The sequence below is a fragment of the Strongylocentrotus purpuratus genome, unplaced genomic scaffold, assembly GCF_000002235.5.
Source record: "Strongylocentrotus purpuratus isolate Spur 01 unplaced genomic scaffold, Spur_5.0 spur5_contig_811, whole genome shotgun sequence".
In the NCBI taxonomy this organism is placed as follows: Eukaryota; Metazoa; Echinodermata; class Echinoidea; order Camarodonta; family Strongylocentrotidae; genus Strongylocentrotus; species Strongylocentrotus purpuratus.
In genome coordinates, this window is record NW_022145515.1 from 72,918 (window position 1) to 92,931 (window position 20,014).

Below are 20,014 nucleotides of genomic sequence, written 5' to 3' on the forward strand. Positions count from 1 at the left end.
AAATTTTTAAAAGAACATTTGATCAGAGTCTTACAGAGAGTGTCTATACACAAAATTGGCAGTTTTGAAGCTTAGTTTGATTAGAGCAAAGTTCAGAACTCGCATAAATCAGCATAATCAATTGATTATTGAATTAATGAAATTGACCACCGGTAAACAGTTTTGAACATTAATTTGTGGGTGACGTGCATGCAGACTTTTGTGGCGAACGCGTGGTTGACCATCGAGGTCTTATGGTGGAGATCCACCCCCCCCCCCTTAGCTGTGAGATGGATTCATAAGACTCAGCTTTTTTAGGGTTGTTAGTTGAATACCAACAACTAATTCTTGTAACTATGGCTTTGATAATAGTAGATGTAACAATGGCATATAATGGATTATAACTTTAAAAATAAATGACAAATTATCACAATGCATTCTGCAATATAATTTTTACTATTACATGTGTTATTATTATTATTATCATAACACTTGATGGCTAATAATAATAACAATAATAATAAAAATAATATGTTGCATTTAATGAACATATTGCAAATTATGAAAGTAATCAAATGTTTTGTCTATTTTTTCCACAGCTTATCCACTTGACTGCTATTGGCTTAAAACGCGTTCATACCCCCTGTGCTACAGCATTTTTGTACTGTACAAAAACCTGACAAAAACTGTACACTGTACACATCAAAACCATATTTTTTTGGAAGAGCGCCATCTACTGTTCAAGACCTGTATAACATCATAGCAGTGTTAATTACACAGCAGGGCTTGGCATTATGCAGTGCTATGGTCTTGAAAGTGCACTGCCCTAAGCACGTACATGTACGTGGTAAGCACGCACATGTACGTGGTAAGCACAGGCATACAAGAGCGAGAACACATATGGGTAGCAGTCAAGTGGTTAATAACTACAAAACAGTAATTAATAAGTACATTTCTAATCTTACTAAGAATGGTTCAAGTTGAGCTAATTAAAAATACTATTCTAGCCAAGGGCGTAGGTGCAATAAAGTGTTAACCCCCAAGTGTGTCTTTTGACAATATTTTTTGGAAGTTTTGGAAAATGACATCAAGTTTTAAACAATTACCCCCCCCCCCCCCCCAAACAAAACAAAACAAAACAAAAAAAATCAATGCTTTTTTCAGAGCAATATAGTGCTAACCAATAAGAAACAGTGTAAAAAGTGTTCTGCAATGTAAAGTAGTAACTAAAAATTAAAATTTACTCTGAGTGAAATACACTGCCCTCTAAAAGTAATAAGAACTGGTTTTTCACACTCACCAACATTTTATTTATCATCGCACTTGTGGTACTGCACTAATTAAGTACCAAAGTGAAGAGTAAACATCAGCCTTGAAGTTAGCACCAGTGTAACCGTTTCAGGAAGCTGCATGCAAGACCAACTTAAACCCTATCCTTACTGTGGGGGGGGGGGGGGGGGGGGGGGGTGTCAATCCCTCCTCCCCCCCCCCCCTCTCCATAAAAAATATGCGATTGCCTTTGTTAATGCACGAGTGCTTCCTGAAACAGTTTATAATGGTTACACTAGGGGCATTTACACTGTCATCCAAACACGCCAAAAAATGCCAAACCGGAGCCTGACCGTGATGTTACTAAGGGCAACTACGCATTACCGGCAGAAATGCCAATTCCAAAACATTCCAAATCGAAGTGTGATCTTTTGGCGTGTTTTGGCGTGTTTGGCAAGTATAAACGCTCGCAGTTGTAACATCGCGATGTTAGGTGACATAACTTTAGGAGCGGAGCTAGATGTCGTCCTTAAAGAAAAATGATAGAACGATATATACAAAGAATAACATAAGAGAAGGTGATAGAAGGAAGAAACAAATAATAACATAAGGAATAACATAAGAAAAGACAGAAAGAGAAAGTGATAGAATGATAAAAACAAAGAATAACATAAGGAAACACAGAAAGAGGGAGTGACAGAATGATAACAAACAAAGAATAACATAAGAGAAGGCGATAGAAGGAAGAAACAAAGAATAACGTAAGGAAACACAGAAAGAGGAAGTGATAGAATGATAAAAAACAAAAAATAAAATAAGAGAAGGTGATAGAAGGAAGAAACAAAGAATAACATAAGGAAACACAGAAAGAGGGAGTGATAGAATGATAAAAAACAAAGAATAACATAAGAGAAGGTGATAGAAGGAAGAAACAAGGAATAACATAAGGAAACACAGAAAGAGGGAGTGATAGAATGATAAAAAACAAAGAATAACATAAGACAAGGTGATACCAAAGGAAGAAACAAAGAATAACATAAGGAAAGACAGAAAGAGAAAGTGATAGAAGGAAGAAACAAAGAATAACATGAGGAAAGACAGAAGGAGAAAGTGATAGAATGATTAAAAAACAAGGAATAACATAAGAGAAGGTGATAAAAGGAATAAATAAAGAATAACATAAGGAAACACAGAGAGAGGGAGTGATAGAATGATAAAAAACAGAGAATAACATAAGAGAAGGTGATAGAAGGAAGAAACAAAGAATAACATAAGAGAAGGTGATACAAAAATGAAGAAACAAAGAATAACATAAGGAAAGACAGAAAGAGAAAGTGATAGAAGGAAGAAACAAAGAATAACATAAGGAAAGACAGAAAGAGAAAGTGATAGAATGATAAAAAAAACAAAGAATAACATAAGAGAAGGTAATAAAAGGAATACATAAAGAATAACATAAGGAAACACAGAAAGAGAAAGTGATAGAAGGAAGTGATAAAGAATAACATAAGAGAAGGCGATAGAAGGAAAAACAAAGAATAACAAGGGAAGATAGAAAGAGGAAAGTGTTTGCATCGGAGTGCTGCGCATGCGCATTACCAACTGAAACACGCCAAGACATCACTGAGCTTTTCAGTAGGTGATGTTTCCGCACAAGTGTAAAAGGGTGCGCGAAACATCGCGACTTTTCAAAATGAGGTATTTGACAGTATAAATGCGCCTACTAGTGCCAACTCCAAGGCTGATGTTTACTCTTCACTTTGGTACCGGTACTTAATCATTGCATTGCCATAAGTGTAATAATAAATAAAACTTGGGTGAAATCAGATCTGACTTATGGAGGGTACATGTAGCATATTATACATGGAAACCTGATTAATCTCTGTCTACCACTAAATACCTTTATGTTTAATTTAAACTGGAAATCATTTGAAAAAATAAACACCTCCAAAAAATTTAAATGAATACAGTGCTATCCTCCAATGACCAAAAATTATAATTTAAATTCATATTTGTGCATCTAACTCCCTTTTAGACAAAAATAATAAATTTACATACATGTATCTTGAAAGTCAGATCCCTTGTGTTCTTTGCAGAATAAAATTCATTTTGTTGACAAATTATGCACTTTGCTTTACCAAACAATATCTGTCATGGGCGCCTCCAGAATGGAATGCATGGGTTAGCACATTTTTCATGCTGAACACAACACAAAAAGTAACTCCCCCTCAATCCAAATTGCGTAACTTTTTAACGACAAGGTATTTAATAAAATAATCTTGGCAGGAGTGTTCCTATATTTATTGACTAACTTTTCTGTGAAGATATGATTGATTTACCAAGTCATGCATGAGTGAGCAAACATTAAAGGGAAAATTGTCACTCTCACTTTTCTAAAGTCATACTTGAAAGGGTCATTTAGGGGATTCTGTGAAACAAGATTTTAGCGAATTTAGTTTCTGGTGCATGTTTTTGTGTTGTTGTTGTTTATCATACATTGCTTGACCACCTTACACCTATCCCAACACTTTTTTCAATATTATTGTTGGGTGAGCAAAATTAATAATTTTTTAACTAAAATGTTTCATCACAAGTTGTGTGAACTCAAGAGGTTGTAATCGTGTCATGCTTGGGTGAGCAAACTTTAAAAATAGTGTAAGAAAAGCTAAAATGTACTGTCAAAACAGCATAAAACATAACCACTGTGACTTTTGAAAAGTGAAAATTTTGCCTGTTTGTCCACTCATGCATTACTCAATGGAGCAATTTTATTTCGGGAGAAAAGTTAGTCAATAAATATAGGAACAGTCCTGCCAATTTATTTTGCTCAAAACCTTTTCTTTAAAAAGCTACGCCATTTTGATTAAGGGGGAGTTACTTTTTTTTGTGTGTTCAGATAATTGCTTGTTTTCAGGAGAAGAATATTTATTCATTTCCCTATTAATCAGTTGATTTCCTTTTTTTATTATTGTCAGAAGATGAAGAACAATCTAGAAAGCTGATGGAAATGGATGTAACTCATTTTTCACAAAAGTGTGGATTAAAACTATATTGCACCCCCCCCCTCAATTCCATGTCAAACTTTCTGTGGGATAAAAAAAAAAAAACACAGAGGTAGCATATATCCAAAGTACTGATTCACTCCAAGTCCAAGTCCAAGTCTGGAAGTGCTTATTTGCAGACTTCTGCCCATGTCTCTGAAAAATGAAAACAAAGATGGAAAAAAGATGGAAAAAAAAAGAGTAATCACAATTTTTTTTTGTCCAATTGAACACCTTTTAAACATTAAACATTCATTATACATGTAGACCTGTACATGTAGTTTATTTCATATGTTGGAACAGATGGAAATTAGTCCCGCACTACATCATATTGACATTACCGCTTCAGCCAATTTGAAGTTCCCATACGTATAGTGATTACAACTTTCAACAATTCATAACTTTTTATATTTCGTCAGTTTTAATTGAACATTTCATCAGTTTGCTTCTCTGGTTTATCTGTTTTCATTTAGAGTAGTTGTCTATTTGGATTTTATTTCCCTTTAAAGGGGAAGTCCACCCTGAAATTAAGTTAGTTTTAATAGGAGTAGAAAAATGAGAGAAACAAGTCAGTGAAAGTTTGAGCTAATTCCGATTAAAAATAAGGAAGTTAGGATTTTTGAAGTTGTGATCAATCAAACACAAATTGGCAACTCTATGACGTATCATGCGAGCTCAACTTCCATTTGCTCAGTACTAAAAAAATCTAAAATTTTCATTTTCCCTCAAGAAAAATTTCAACCATACATGCACCCTAAATATAATAATTGCAAATATGTTTCTATACTCCCCCTGCAAGGAACAAATATATATTCCGTCAATAAAGAAGAAAACATGATTTATGGAATATTACGCACAAAGCAAATGAAGGAGAGCTCGTATAATAAGTCACAGAGTTGCCAATTTGTATTTGATTGATCACAACTTCAATAATTCATAACTTTCTTATTTTCATTCAGAATTTGCTCAAACTTTCACTCACCTGATTTTCTTATTATTCTGCCTCTATCGAAACAAACTTATTTTGGGGTGGACTTTCCCTTTAAGTATTAAAATTCTGTCTATATACATGTCTTGTAACTTTACCAAGACTGGGCAAAATTTCTTATCATTTTGACGATCCCAGAGAATCTTGCAGTACACACCAATACTTATATTTTAGATGATCAACCTTTTCTGATTGATTCCACGTTTCTTTCACAATCCAATCACATGACCAGAACTTGTCTATACCTTTAACCCCGGACTATACATGTACTGTAGGTGGGGTTGAAGGGGGGTCTTAGCCCCACCTAGGCTATAGTCTGGTCTTAAGCTTATTCCACTTTCTGTTCAAACACATATTTACCAAAGTGGGTCAGCCCCACCTACATGTATAGTACAGGGTTAGCTGGCCCTGCAAAATAGCTGCATGGCTTATCCCGCAAATGTGGTGCTAACTCCACAATTGCAGTGCAAGGCAAATGAATGAGAACAGAAACGAAAAAATTCAGGTACTACGCAATGGAGTGAATCAGTGAATATTCACGCTTCACAGCTACAGTATGGGGAAAATTAATTGCAGTGAGAACAGCATGAATTTTCTTATTACAGGACTTAAAAAAGCATGTGTGAAAAGCCCCAAAAGTTAGTACATGTTTTGGCTAAGCAAAATTAAGGGTAAAAGATAAAGACCAGTTATGGTCATGCTATTGCATTGTGAAAGAAACGTGGAATCGATCAGAAAAGGTTGATCATCTAGCATATACATGTAAGTATTGGTGTGTAAGTCCATGGTAGTACTGCAAGGTTCTGGAATCATCAAAATGATAAGATATTTGGTCCAGTCTTGGTAAAGTTACAAGCACTGTACACAGAAAGATGTATATGGGACTAGGCACACATGCGGGACATGTGCGTTTATCTCTCACATCCCAATAGATAAACTAATTTACCAAATATATCAATTAATAAGCGGTTTCCCGGCATAAATTTTATCATCATGTACATGTAGTCAAAACATATTCTTTCACATGATTGGTAATAAGAGCTACCATTTCATTTATTGAAATTGGGGCGTTTCCAATACTGGTCTTTACCTTTAAGCAAAACAAATGTGAAAGGAGTATGGAGCACCAAGTAGCTTGTACATGGGGTCATGAGGTTAAGCCTCTGGCCAAATACCAGTGCCTTTCACAAGGCCACTCCCCAGCCACTGTTTAGATGAACATCATTGCTTGCACTACCAAAGAGATACAGTGCAGGCTTACATGTAACTACTAAATGTACCTATACACTAATGTACGAAAGGGGAAAGAGTGGTTGTCATACAAATGATATAAATGACCTACACATACAGTGTGTAAGGAGCTTAAAGACCAAGTCCAACTGGACATAAGTTGATTTGAAGTGACATCAAGTTGATTTGAAGTAAAATCAAACAAGCATAACACTAACAATTTCATCACAATATAATGTAAAATAAGAAAGTTATGAGGCATTTTAAAATTTTAAAATATGTACTGTAGTTTCACAAAACAGTGATTATAATTTACCGGTAAATGCATAACGTGGTCTGTATGCAAATGAGTAAGCCTATGATGTCACACACTATCTTTTATGAAATTTGTTTTATAAACTTAAAATACCGGTATTTCATCTTTTTGCTCCAATAATGTAAAACATACCAGTAGTTTTTCTTCTCATGTAATGAAAAATCAACATTATTGTATACTGTGATTCAATTGAGAACTCCTCTATTATTAAATTGATGAAAAAATTGAATATACCTGAAATTTCATATAATAAAATACATGTACATAAAGAACAGTGATAGTGTGACATTATCGGCTCCCTCATTTGCATACCAACCACGTTATTTGTAACACTGTTTCATGAAAAAAATGTAAAACTTAAAAATGCTGTAACTTTCTTTCTTCAAATCTTATTTTGATGACATTTTCAGTGTTATGCTTGTTTGATTATTCTCTACTTATTCAAATCAGCTTGATGTTATGGTGCACTTGGCCTTCTAGATAGGTCTATAAAAAAGAGCCATACTTAAAGTAAAGTTCTGAGCTCATTTTCCATTCCAGCTTCAATTTTTGTTCTTCTTCCTGATTGTATGTACATGTACATTGCACAGTGTACATGCAGGGACTTGATAGAGAGTTTAGCATGGACTGGACATAGTAGGTCCATGCTTGTACATGGGGTCATGAGGTTAAGCCTCTGGCCAAATACCACAAGGCCACTCCCCAGCCACTTTATGGACCTATACAATGTATCACTGAAAATACTACATGCTTGCACTACATGTACAGTACACAATGCAGCCTAAACTAACTCCACTAATGTATGGAAGGGGAAAGAGAGTTTGTCATGAATGATCTGAGGAAGTCCAACTAGACATCAAGTTGATTTGAATAAGAAAAATCAATCAAGCACAACACTAACAATTTCATCAAAGTATGATGTAAAATAAGAAAGTTATGAGGCATTTTAAAGTTTTACATATGTACTGTAGTATGTACTGTAGTATATACTGTAGTTTCACAAAACAGTGATTATAATTTACCAGTAAATGCATAACGTGGTCTGTATGCAAATGAGTAAGCCTATGATGTCACACACTATCTTTTATGAAATTTGTTTTATAAACTTAAAATACCGGTATTTCATCTTTTTGCTCCAATAATGTAAAACATACCAGTAGTTTTTCTTCTCATGTAATGAAAAATCAACATTATTGTATACTGTGATTCAATTGAGAACTTCTCTAATATTAAATTGATGACAAAATAGATATACCTGAAATTTCATATAATAAAATACATGTACATAAAGAACAGTGATAGTGTGACATTATCGGCTCCCTCATTTGCATACCAACCACGTTATTTGTAACACTGTTTCATGAAAAAAATGTAAAACTTAAAAATGCTGTAACTTTCTTTCTTCAAATCTTATTTTGATGACATTTTCAGTGTTATGCTTGTTTGATTATTCTCTACTTATTCAAATCAGCTTGATGTTATGGTGCACTTGGCCTTCTAGATAGGTCTATAAAAAAGAGCCATACTTAAAGTAAAGTTCTGAGCTCATTTTCCATTCCAGCTTCAATTTTTGTTCTTCTTCCTGATTGTATGTACATGTACATTGTACAGTGTACATGCAGGGACTTGATAGAGAGTTTAGCATGGACTGGACATAGTAGGTCCATGCTTGTACATGGGGTCATGAGGTTAAGCCTCTGGCCAAATACCACAAGGCCACTCCCCAGCCACTTTATGGACCTACATGTATCACTGAAAATACTACATGCTTGCACTACATGTACAGTACACAATGCAGCCTAAACTAACTCCACTAATGTATGGAAGGGGAAAGAGAGTTTGTCATGAATGATCTGAGGAAGTCCAACTAGACATCAAGTTGATTTGAATAAGAAAAATCAATCAAGCACAACACTAACATTATCATCAAAGTATGATGTAAAATAAGAAAGTTATGGCATTTTAAAGTTTTACATGTAAAACATGTAGTTTCACAAAATACTAATGCATAACATGGTCAGTATACACATTTTGTCATGCGTGAGCCTATGATGTCACACACCCACTATTTTATTGTATTTTATTGTACATGTACAACATTTCAAATTTTCTAATTTTTTGCTCCAAAAATGTAAAACTATCATAGTATCATGGAACAAATCATGTGGTAACTTATTGTGATTCAATTCAGAATTTGACTTCTTTATTATCAAATCTATACAAAATTGAGATATTTGAAATTTCATATATAATAAAATACATATGGAATAGTGGGTGTGTGACATCATTGGCTCCTCAATTGCATACCAAAATGTAACCTTAGAAATGCTGTAACTTTCTTATTTTAAAACTTATTTTGATGTAATTTTCAGTGCTACTGTATGCTTGTTTGATTTTTCTCTATCTATTCAAATCATGTTAGGGTTGATGTTATGGTGCACTTGGCCTTCTAGATAGGTCTATAAAAAAAGAGCCATACTTAAAGTAAAGTTCTGAGCTCATTTTCCATTCCAGCTTCAATTGTTTTTCTTATTCATGATTATATGTACCTGTACAGTCTACAGTGTACATCTACATGCACATGAATTCTTCACTACACACTATTTGATTAGCAATAGCAATGCAATAGATGCTGTGATGATTGTACCCCTTGGTGTGTAATATACAAATAATGAATGGTTATGAGTTCAATAGTGCAAATATTTTCATGAGTTAAAAGAAATAATGCTAATCTTTGAAGGAATGAAAATATTTGCACTATTGAATGAATGAAAAACATTCATTATTTGTTTTATACAACATCGAAGAAGATCTAATTAATACTTTAATCAACAAATTATGCTTTACTCCTTATATTAAAGATAACTTAAAGTTGGATTCAAGTCTTCTAGATTACATGTACATTCAGATTGCCTTCGCGTCTGATACACGCAGGGATACGCGCACGGCAGAGAGGTACGCACTACGCAGTCATATATAACCAAAAATGTACGCCTGTGCAATAGAAGATCTATTGAATATCATGTGACCAACAATCCTCCAATCAAATGACAAGGATCCATGTAGGTGTTGTATAATCTTAAATATTCGATCCCATTTCTTGATGGTATTAGAATTCTTAAAGCCCTAATCCAGTTATGGTGAGCCCCCCAAAACGAGTTTTAAAACGGGTTTTGTTAGAGTTTCTTGTTTTCAGCAGGTCAGTACATGTACTGTAGCATGACAAAAACCAAAACCATGATACTGTGAATAATTTTCCTCCTAAAGTTAAATATTAAAAAAATGAGAGGCAAAAATAGGTGATTCCTTGTCATAAACCAATTCATCCATGTTGTAAATGTACATGAACACGTACATGTATGTATTATGTACAGTGTATATCGTCGATTCAACATGGCGTAGAAAAAGTTCTCATGCACGGTAGCGCGGTGCAGCAAATATAAATATTCATGCTATAGAGGACCGTTGAAATTGAAAGCTGATCGCCCGTCTGATTATCAAGATGTTTATGATTGAAAATCGAAGTCAAATTTTGCGTTTGTCAAAAGGTTTTATTAACACTACAGTCTATTGAGGAAAACGAGTATGGTCAAACCGGTCGTTCAAAGTTTTTTTTAACTTTTTTGATGCACTTCTTGATCATTTTGAAGCGCAATTTTTTTAGGGCTTCAATATAACCAGGGGCATCTCCAGGATATTGTCAGTAAAGTTGCGCTGAAGTCAGGGAAAAAAAGAGAAAAGGCGGAGGGAAAAAAGAGAGGGAAAGGGAAAAAAAGAGAGGGAAAGGGAAATAAAAGAAAAAAAGAAAAGATAAAGAAAAGAAAAAAAGAAAAGGAAAGAAAAGAAAGAAAGAAAAAGAAAGGAAAGAAAGAAAGAAAGAAAAAGAAAGGAAAGAAAAAAGAATAAAGAAAGAGAAAAAAGAAAAAGAGGGAGGAGAGGAAAGAAAGGAAAAGAAAGAAAAGGAAAAGAAAGAAAAGAAAGAAAAGGAAAAGAAGAAAGAAAAAAGAGAAAAGAGAAACAAAATAAACGGGGAATGAAAGAGAGGTGAGAGAGGGAACTTGTTGGGTGGAGTCGTCTCGTCGTCGAGGAAGCAAGAAAGACACAGGTAAATAAATTGCTGTGTCGGGTCAGCTGTGTCAGTAACTCAGTATTCTTGCAGAAGTATGAAGTCGGTGAGATGTATATTGTCAATCGACCAAAGTTTTTTTACCTACGAACTGTGACTTTTTATCAGCTGTGACGGCTTCGAGAGTAACTACAACTACAATACTTGTATTTTCTCGAATCGTCTTCCTTTCTCTATATTTTGATGAAACACAAAAAAATTACGCGCTTTGCGCGGGAGGGGAAAACTTCATTTAGAAGAGTCGAAAACAGTATAACGAATCGTCTGCTTTCTCTAATGATTTAAGGAAACGTCTAAGCTTTTTCGCGCTTCACGCGGGAAGGGGGAAACTGAATTCAGACAAGGATTAAGAGTCAAAAACGGTACAACGAATCGTCTGCTTTCTCTAATAATTTAAGGAAACGTCTAAGCTTTTTCGCGCTTCACGCGGGAAGGGGGAAACTGAATTCAGACAAGGATTAAGATTCGAGCACGGTTAAACAAATAGTCTTCTTTCACTAATAATTTAATGAAACGTCAAAACTTCCACGCTTCGCGCGAGAGGGGGAAACTGAATTCATATAAATAGGGCTTATTAAGAGTCGATCAAACGGTGCAACGAAGCGTCTTCTCTCTATAATAATTTAATGAAACTTCAAAACTTGCAGGAGGGGTAAACCGAGTTCAGACAAGAATTAAGACTAGAGTCGAGCATGGTTTAACGAATCGTCTACTTTCTCTAATAATTGAATGACACGCCGAAACTTCGCGGGAGGGGGAGAACTGAATTCAGATAAGGATTAAAAGTCGAGAACAGTACACCCAATCGTTAGTCTATTTCTGGACCCTATATTGATTTTTGTTATTCGCCGACTATAAGCGTTAAGCCGAGTGATACGATCCTTAGTGATCGCGATTCCCCCACTAACTGCGCTAGAATAGGGTCCAGTCCAATTCCTCCAAGTTAACGACTTTCCCTGAGATTTTTCAGGGAGATCCATGAAATTGGCCGTGCCTCCAAGCCAAAGTACTAGTCTTTGCTTGACAGCATTTTGAAGTAGTAATGGGGAAATCTGGTATGATCTGGTGATACAATGATTGTATAATTCCTTAAAAAGTGCCATGTTGTCCCAAAATTAATCTTCTAATTCAAATTAAATGTATAATGACCATTAAAACTTCCTCTTTTAACATTATTTCCTCTAAAGATACAATAAGTTCTGAAGATATAAACTACTGTGTTATATACATGCGTAGTGTATTACACTGTATAAGTCCACGGTGCACACACTGTATGTAGGCCTAGCTACATGTACATGTTCATGCACGTACTACTATAGAAACAATAGCTGCATTGCATATCTAACTTCCAAGTTTTCGAACTATACTAGCGCTGTTACATGCATCTCGCTTGGTGATTACGATTGCATTGACAACTGTATTGTACATATATTTCAAACAGCAAATTCATAATTCATGTCCAATGTTTACACTATTTCGGGTTGGTGAACTTAGTGCACCTGTTTTAACTTGAGCAACATTCAAATTACAAAAGATGTACAAAATCATTCGTGAGGCCTTATTACTTTTTTTGGTTTTCCAAAATTTCCAATACTCTCGTGGATTTGTCTTTTTTGTTAATCTGAGATTATCATTTAACTGCTCTATTGTGAATGATGATTTATTTTACCAGTAATGGATGACTTCGTAACACATTTTATGTCATCATACATGTATTCTAGTTCAGTTTATAATTGTATTATTCAGACTTATACTTTGGAGATGTACTTTCTTATTGGAAAATGCCAATTTCAGGTTGAATTCAAACACATTATCAGATGTGTGAAATGCAAGCCATTTCTACGCAACTTTCATGATTTTTTTGTTTTAATATGGAATTTAAAAAAAAGGGAAACAAAAAAATCTGTATTAAACAAAAATAGAAGTTTGGTTCAATGCAAATTGCAATGAAATTGCTCATGCAGAGGGGAGGGGGGTACTCCTCTGTACAAGAACATTACATACTTGCCACCGTAACTGGAAGACTTTTAGGGTTATTAATTCATAGTGGAATAAACACAATAATAACATGCCACTGCATGGCTTCCTATGATGACAAGTATTAAAATGCCATAAAATGGATGATTATGACTTGCTTTGCAAGTTATTTTTAAGGAAATCATAAAGTTGCACAAACCAGTATTATATAAGTACTATATGAAGGGAAACATAAATGTAGGTTAATGATGTGCAACACTCATGTAAGGTTAATACCTTGACTTTTAATCAGCACTTCTCCCTTTTTAATTTACCTTTTTTCCCTTCTCCTTGTCTTCTCCCTATATAGTGTTTCTTATCAGTTCCGCCTCTCTGTCTTCCCCCTTCTATTCTTGTCTCCTTCCCCTTTTCTTCCTCTTTCTCCCAATTCCCCTTCACCTCGAGTATGCAGTTCACATTTTTACATGCACAATTTCCTGGAAACTTATGAAAAAAGGCACTTCAAATTTTGATATATGGGTAATAACGTTTTAATATTGCGTTGTTAATTAATTTCAATTCCGTTGAGATTGGTATCAAAATGTAGATAATTTGATCTACTTTAATATGACTCGAAACTAATGGTGGTTTCAAGGTTCCCTTGAAATATTATTAACAAAATACGTCAAAAGGGCCAATAAAAAATTAAAATTTCTGAAATATTGTCATTGTGTGATATGATAGAATCTTTCTAATAAATAACTTGTGCTTAGTTTGGTAGTGGCAGGCATCTCAAAAACTAAGCATGGACATATATAAGCATGATATTTGACTTTGACCCTCTTTATTTTATATCAGCGTGTTGAAGGCCTAGTCTATCGTCATAAACGCATGCTGATAATTTCACAAAAAGTGGAAATATTGATTTGAAATCTAAACAAAATCTATTTAAAATGACAACAATAATGCACAATTATTATTTAAAGTTATATATTTTCCAATATTTATCAATTTCCGGTGCACGTCTTTAAAAATGACCCTTAGTAGCTTTGTAATAGCTTTGTAATAGGGTCTTGCAAATAGACAACGTTGAATCCTGCCGAACGCTAAATGAAAGCGTTTCGCGCAGCGAAGTATAGTTAGCTAGGCATCTGTGCATGAGGCAAGGGGAGTTCGAAATGTCACATACACCTGTAGCACACAGCAGTACGTGTATGTTTATGCATAATTGGGCGCTATCAAAATTACGTAATAAGGCTTGATCTTTTGACCCTTTCTGGACTAGAATCCCACGTGTAAAACGTAAAACATCGCGAGCGAAGTTTGATTGACAGTAACTTCATGAATATTTATGAATCACTTGTTTGTGAACTTTTGACCCTTGACGTCACATTAAGCAATTGGTCTAGCGCAGTTAGTTGGGGACTCGCGATCACTAAGGATCGCATCACTCGGCTTAACGCTTATAGTCGGCGAATAACAAAAATCAATATAGGGTCCAGAACTAGACTACCCAATCGTCTGCTTTTTCTCATAATTTAATGAAACGTCAAAGCTTCCTCGCTTTGCGCGGGAGGGGGAGAAAATGAATTCAGATAAGGATTAACAGTCGAGAACGGTACAGCAAATCGTCTACTTTCTCTAATAATTTAATGACACGCCAAAACTTCGCGGGAGGGGGGAACTGAATTCAGATAAGGATTAAGAGTCGAGAACAGTACACCCAATCGTCTGCTTTTTCTCATAATTTAATGAAATGTCAAAGCTTTACCGCGCTTTGCGCGGGAGGGGGAGAAAATGAATTCAGATAAGGATTAACAGTCGAGAACAGTACAGCAAATCGTCTTCTTTTTATAATTTAATGAAACGCCAAAGCTTTCGTGCTTCGCGCGAGAGGGGGGAAGTTCATTCAGACAAGGACTAACAGTCGAGAACGGTACAATAAATTGTCTCCTTTTCCTAATAATTTAAGGAAACGTCTAAGCTTCTGCCCTTCGCGCGGGAGGCCTATCACCCACACCCTCTAATGAGCGCGCTTTGAGTGAATCGCTTGCTCACTACCGCCCCTCCCTAAAATAAGATCCTAGCTACGCGCCTGCATTAAAATATATAGCTATGATGCTGACTAAGTTGACGAAATAATTTGTATATTTATGTCGTAGAGGAAAATGACCATTTGCGCATACGCAAGTACTATAGATAGTCCTTAGGAAATACAATTTAGCCTTCGGCCCGGGTATATAGGTTTAAATTTGTAAATATTGGGACATTTAATTTTGTCGGTAATTGGGGGCTAGTTTTGTCGGTAATCGTTGGCCTCTACACCCCGACACTGAAAAAGGTCTAGAGACGCCCCTGAATATAACACCATGTCACAGACACTGATAACACGTAGGGCCATGCATCTCAGATTTAACATTGTTAAACGATCCCTTTAATCAACGATACACAACGTGGGATAAATTGGGTAAGGACGAGGAATCGTCTTTTTTCCTTTCAAAGACGTCTTTAAATTATAATTACAGTGTGTAAGTGGTTGTCCTGATGCCCAGAGGAGTCGAAAAACGTTGTAAGTCAAAATGTAATTACTACTTCTTTACATTTCGAAAAAAATGTGCCCCTCCCCACTGTTTGAATCGATTTCCGATGCAGGCTCTGGTGCTCCCTGGAGTTAGGGAAGAAGTAGACTGAATAAATGGTCTAAATAACACAATTTTAAAGGGAGTTGGTCAACATTTTTTTTTAATGGGATTGCATTGTCCATGATAACAATTAAATTTGGGACAAAAAAAAAGACTAAATAACATATTACCTACCAATTTGGTTGCTAGTAGTATGATGGCTAAGGAAAAACACAACTTATTGTTACAGCTTACAATACGGCTTTAAAGGGATCGTTTAACATTGTTAAATCTGAGATACACGGCCCTACATGTTATTAGTGTCTGTGATATGATATTGAAGCCCTACAAAAATCGCGCTTCAAAATGATCAAGAAGTGCCTCCAAAAAGTAAAAATCCTTGAGTGACCGGTTTTACCATACTCGTTTTCCCCAATAGACTGTAGTGTTATGAAAACCGTCAGGCGAACGGTTTTCAAAATTTTTAATTCCAATCATAAATATCTTGATAATTAGACAGGCGATCGGCTGGTAAAAGTCATGGGGTTCCTGACTGACCTACAGGTTTATAAATATCATTGCATCATGAGCTAAATCCAGAATTTTGTTTCAGAATCTGAGACAAAGTTACCGGATCCCTTTAAGGAAGTAGCCCCTTGGTTTTTTTTTAGGCAATGGGGAAAAGTAGCCCCCATAAAAAAATTAATTCCTAGCCCGCGTCAGTGATAATATTTTCTTAGGATATGAAAAACGAACAGTTAAACAAAACACTCCTTTTGACAAGTTTTAGTTACATGTATATGTAAATCATAAAGCCACACGTTTAACACAAAGTGAATAAATCATGGGTATCTGAATGTCTGCAATACTCTACATGACATATGTACGCTACAATTGTATCTATATTTGCCTTTGCTTGGAATTTAATTAGGTAAAACCGCGTTTAAAAAAAATACAACCTTTAAAAAAAAAAAGCCCCCCTGAGCTCCAAAATAGCCACCGCAAAATAATTAAGGGGGGCTATTTTTTTAAGGGAAAATCTGAAAAGAGCCCTCGTAAAAAAAAAAGTAATTTTTTGGTTGGACAGCACACGTAGTTGTTTCGCAATAGACTTCTACATATGGCTATGCATGTTAGCGCATGTGCTAAGAGAACGTGAAAGTGCGGAAAGTTGTGCGACACTGACCAATTTCGAGCTAAGTTGGAGATCTTTCCGGGGCCCTAAATCTGATTTAATTTTGAGAGTTAAGAAAAGTTGTTTAACTGCCTGATTTGTGCAAGTTTCGTGGCTCATAAATTATTTTTTAAATTGTTACAGCTGTTGAAACGGCTGTCTGACCGAATACTGGGAATAGACCGAATACTGGGCGCGCTACCATACTCCCTTTGCAGATTTAATGATAATATCACCCAATCGGCTGTTTTAGTAAATACTAGCCCACACGAGAAACCAACAAAACCAACCGAAGCTCCGACGCCTGCAGCGCCGGTGTTGGAGCTTCCCGGAGTTAAAGTAGACTCTAGGCCTGTATTATTGTATCTGTGTATAGGGCCTAGAGTAAAGGAGCCGGTAATCGGCCAGCTCCCGTTTTCGGCCGATTGGTTGGATACAAGGTAAAATCACTCTAAAATACATCGCATAATAGCATAACACATATCCCACACATACCATACCATGCCAGTGTCACTGAAGAACCACATTTGCAATGAAAAATATATCCTAAAATATCACATTTTAGCGATGTAATCGGCGGTCTCGCTACCCGAATCTGAAAAATCGAGTATTTTACGCGTGTCTGTAAGAAATATGGGTACCATAAAATGAGCTTTATTTCAAGTATTTTTCAGATTTAGAGCCCGATTTTGTGCTAGTCGCAAGCTCAAAAGTATCTCATCGCATGTATTAAATCAATGCAGCCGCACACCGCAACGCACACACGATATCTCTATCTAATTCAGATTCCAACTTCCGATCACCGCTGTGCCTGTCTTCGGCCAGGCGAGCACTCGGGAGCTCCGGCATGGGATACCTGCTCCGCCCGCTTGTGCTGTACATCAGCGCGGAAACGCACGGTGCGCGCGAGCGCTTTGTATTGACTTTGTACATGCGGCCGTAAACTGAAACGCTCGGCCGATAACTGGCTCCAAAACAGTGAAAATTGAAATGAATATTGTCATGGCAATTCGTGATTTTTTTCTGGGATTCTTTTTTTGTTTAAATAATAATAATATTTGCTTCATGATTTGAACAAAAAATGATAATAAATAGGAAGTAAAGGGTCCTAAAAAAAGGATTTTGTCTTAAGTGGCCGAAAACGGGCTCCTTTACTCTAGGCCTAACCTAGAATCTAGAACTTAGAAGTAGGTCTAGACCTAGACCGAAAGCTTCAGTCTCTATAATCGTCGGTTGTTCCACTGAGACTACGTCTGGCTCCACTAGACCTCCGGTTATAGAGACTGAACGACTGCCTATGCCAGCCTGTGTTGAACTTATTCCGCTAGATTTTAGCCGCTAGGCCCCTCCCACAAACTTGCCACGGCCTAAGCGGAATAAGTTCAACACAGGCTGGCATAGGCAGTCGTTCAGTCTCTATAACCGGAGGTCTAGTGGAGCCAGACGTAGTCTCAGTGGAACAACCGACGATTATAGAGACTGAAGCTTTCGGTCTAGTCTAGACCGAATTTTCCGTCTCTTTCGTTCGTTAGCCTCTTATTGGGGTAGGGTCGGCCGGCTCTCTCTTTAGAGACGGAAACCGTTTAATCACATGTCCTTGCTAACGCCACGGCCAACTCTGGTCGTAGCGTTTTGCCCCCAAAATCCCCCAAAATGTAATTTTACCTCATTCATTGATTATTTAAACTTAGGAGAAGGTTTTACTAGGCTACCTCGGTTCCACTTACCAAATTTGACTGTATAATGCGTTTAATGGTCCCTTTTCAGGAAATTACGGGTCTAAATTGACAGCCGTGTTGAAAGTCATGCAGTGGTGTTCCGTAGTCTTCCTGCGTATGTTGTTATCTTTTATTTATCTAAATCTCATCCCTTCTAGTCTGTGCGCAAGGCAAAAATGATTATTGAAGGAGATGCTGTGATAACGTCATTACGAACTCGTAGCTCGTGCACATTGATTTCCATGCAGGCGCGTACACAGGGGGGGGGGGGGGGTGTTTGGGGGGTTAAACCCCCCCCCCCCCCCGCCCTTTGGTATTTTTAAATGTGTAAACCCCCCTAAAAAATTCCTAACCCCCCCCCCCCCCCCCTTTGGATTTTTTTTTTTTTTTTTTTAATTAATTAGGGGGGTTTACACACATAAAAATACCAAAGGGGGGGGGGGGTTTAACCCCCCAAACACCCCCCCCCCCCCCTGTGTACGCGCCTGCATCTAGACCTAGAAATGTGTGGTCTAGATCTAGAGTAGCGCGCTAGCGCCCATTTATCTGTAAGATTTACTAGATCTATAAAAATTTAGTATAGAAATTTATTACTCACTTCCTTGACAAAATGATGATCTTTAAAGTAGTTCCAGCCGGCAGCCTCCAGCATGCAGCTAGCGATCCAGATCCAGTGCAGCATTGTCTTCAGACCGACTAGATCTATTTTTTCCCACACATAAGTTAATGTGTGGGACTCGTAGTCGTACTCATACTTGTACTAGTCTGAGCTATGCTTGGTTGGTAAATACTGCATCGATCCTTTCTCGCTTTGTTAAATTATTGCCCTCGAATACCCTTACAATTCTTCTTTCCTGGTGTTAATCTAACCTTTCCCCATACTGTGGGTTTTAAAGGAAGATATATGATATCTGGCGAAATGGCAGAGTTGACAGTTGACATCAATGGCAGGGATATTTGAAATTGAAATCAAACATTTCGTTCTCTACCACCAGATGGCAGCAAACCTAACTTGAGTTCCAGTCTTCTTTTCTTCAGTTTGTGACCCTCCGACAGGCCATTTTATTGAAAATCAATCTCTGAGTAACATATTCGAATACATGAATACACAAATGAATAACATATAATAGTTCAGAATAACATAAAGACAACTAATATCAACCATAAAAAGCGAATACTGAAACCATAGCATATTGATAATAATAATATGATAATAATCTGTATAATTTATATTCATGCAAGAAATAGATTTTTTTTTAAACATTGCAACATCATGACTGAAAATAATGTGGGAAATTCAATATAATACTACTAAACGATCAAAATCCTTTTAAAAATTATAAATTTTGTAATCGAATTTGTCAGTTTTGTAAGAAAGTATACTAACTTGCCTGGTATATTGCTTTGTTGTCATGGTCTTGAAGGGTGGTATAGACTTTTGTATTTCAGTATACAGCTTCGTTTCTTTAGATGTCATTCAATTATGATTTAAAACTCTTGGAGAATTAGAGTTCAGTTCAAGGTTATTAAAACAATAGAGGATTTAGCTAATTCTTCTGATAATTCAAATTAAGACAGACAGATTTTATAAACATC

The 20,014-nt window shown here is 36.2% G+C and overlaps 1 long non-coding RNA gene across 1 annotated transcript; it reads right to left on the reverse strand.

Annotated features, from left to right (window-relative positions):
• Positions 1 to 3,453: 3,453 nt before the first annotated feature.
• LOC115921051 lies at positions 3,454 to 19,605 on the reverse strand. Its single transcript, XR_004062719.1, has 2 exons — positions 19,017 to 19,605; positions 3,454 to 4,445 (listed from the first exon to the last, which is right to left on the reverse strand). It is a non-coding gene; the product is annotated as an uncharacterized LOC115921051 (long non-coding RNA).
• Between the last annotated feature and the right edge of the window lie 409 nt (positions 19,606 to 20,014).